Raw genomic sequence first — 2,338 nt, 5'->3', positions numbered from 1 at the left:
CCACCCGACCCCGGGGAGGAGCCAGGGCCTGAGGGGAGGGGCCAGGGCCTGAGGGGAGGGGCCGGGGCCTGAGGGGAGGGGCCGGGGCCTGAGGGGAGGGGCCAGGGCCCGAGGGGAGGGGCCAGGGCCTGAGGGGAGGGGCCAGGGCCTGAGGGGAGGGGCCAGGGCCTGAGGGGAGGGGCCGGGGCCTGAGGGGAGGGGCCGGGGCCTGAGGGGAGGGGCCGGGGCCTGAGGGGAGGAGCCGGGGCCTGAGGGGAGGGGCCGGGGGCTGGGGGGAGGGGCCGGGGGCTGGGGGGACGGGCCGGGGGCTGAGGGGAGGGGCCGGGGCCTGAGGGGAGGAGCCAGTGCCTGAGGGGAGGGTCCAGGGCCTGAGGGGAGGGGCCAGGGCCACGTGGGCGGGGCTATCCGCCTGGAAGGGAGGAGCCAGGGAGAAACTGAAACCGTGCAGGGGGAGGAGCCTCCGCTTGAGGGGAGGAGCCAGAGGTCCCGGGGCGGAGCCACAGATATGGAGGGAGGAGTCTGGAGCCCACGGGAGGGTTGGGGTGGGACGTCCTGTTGGGGCTAATGTGATGCCCAGGGGTTCGGCCCCTTTTAATCACAGAAACTTTGCATAGGCGGTTGCTGTGACGTGCACTGGCAGCCAATTTTTTTTTGCGCACAGCAATGTCCCACAAGCGGCCCCCAAAGCGAGTGACCGGGGAATTTTATTCGGGGAACTGTCGGCCAGGACACCAGGACAGAAATCGTAGCGAACGAAAACCTGCTTCCGATCAGGTCGCCCGTTGCACAAGAGAAAAACACGAGCTACAACCCACAGTTTAGATAGCGCCATTTCCAAGTCGGAAGGACGCCTCGAGGGGCTTTACGCAGCTAAACGCCCCGTTTCTGCGCTGTGGCTCGTTCTGTGATTCTCCCCCTCTCTGTACAATATGGAGCATTTCACAATACGAAAGTTATAAAGACGTCCTGGAGTCCAGCACTCACTTGGCGTACATAACTACACAAGATGTCAAAGAGAGAAACAAATTTTAATGCATAATAAAATCCGCACTTATTATTATTTTCTACGAAAATGTCACTTCAAACATACACTACTGACAAAAGACACCGGAAAATTCATTTGTAAGTGTAGTTTTTACAAATCCCAGACACCTGGTCATTACAAGTATAAAAATATGCAATTTAAAGATACATTGAGGCAAAAGACGAAGAAAATTTACGTCAAACCACACAGGCTTGTGACAGCAGGTTTCAAGCAGTTAGCTCACAGATTTGGGCTCAGCAATAACAGGGAATCAGCACATTACTCTGCCCGGCCCTGCAATGTCGAGCCAGGAGCTGGAAAGCAGACCGCCGCAAGCCATGTCTATAAAGGTTATAACATGTTATGCACAAATAATCGTGAGCTACAGCCTTTACGACGTATGATTCAGAATTCTAGCGTTAACCGATCTGGAGCCCACTAAACCTTTAATAGAACATTAGGAGCACTGGAATTGTCCCTTCTGTTATGACACATTTTAGAAATACTTTCAAAATATGGGTCGTTTGCAATTCTCACCCAGCAGCCGTGTTGAAACTTTGTCCAGAACACACATGTGCTTGGATTGTGCATACAGTGAGGTCCAAAACATGGCATTGTATTCACAACAGGATTTGTAACTATCGAAGCAGAAGAGGGGAAAATATCAAATCCTGCCAGTAATCCTGCCCATACATTGAGAGCTGGACACGAGAATTAGGTTTCAATGACACAAGAAGTATTCAATCGTCACTGTTGGAATGGATTGGCTTGTTCACTGCCATTCTCGGATGAGGTGGTAGAGGGGCAGCCTCACTACCATTCGCGGGGAAGGGAAGCAGGTTATACAGTAACAAATAATACACCAAAGCTATAATCACCAGAGTAAGTATGGGACTCAATTCTGCTGCATTTGTCCTAAACAGACAGTATAGACACCACCAGATTACTCCAATGAAGAATAAGGTTCATGTCAGTCAATATGAGCGAGAATCAGAAACATCTTGGGTTATAACAGCAACATTTATAACATGTTATAAAATTTTCACAGTAAATTTCCAAATTTTTAAATTCTTCTAAATGTGGCATTATTATCTTTGCCAATCTATGGCCAACCTTCCTTTCCAACAGTGATTAACTTCATAATCCAGACTTCATAAAAATAAAATGATGACATTTTTACAATATTTTTTACAACAGCATTGCATTGGATTGTTAGTTTAGATACTTATGTGACTCCAAGTCCCGACCTGGGACTTGAACCCACAATCTTCTGACTCAGAGGCAGGAGGTCTACCGCTGAGCCAGGCTGACACA

This window comes from Callorhinchus milii, unplaced genomic scaffold (assembly GCF_018977255.1).
Source record: "Callorhinchus milii isolate IMCB2004 unplaced genomic scaffold, IMCB_Cmil_1.0 Scaffold22, whole genome shotgun sequence".
Taxonomy (NCBI): domain Eukaryota; kingdom Metazoa; phylum Chordata; class Chondrichthyes; order Chimaeriformes; family Callorhinchidae; genus Callorhinchus; species Callorhinchus milii.
This window is presented reverse-complemented; position numbering follows the sequence as displayed.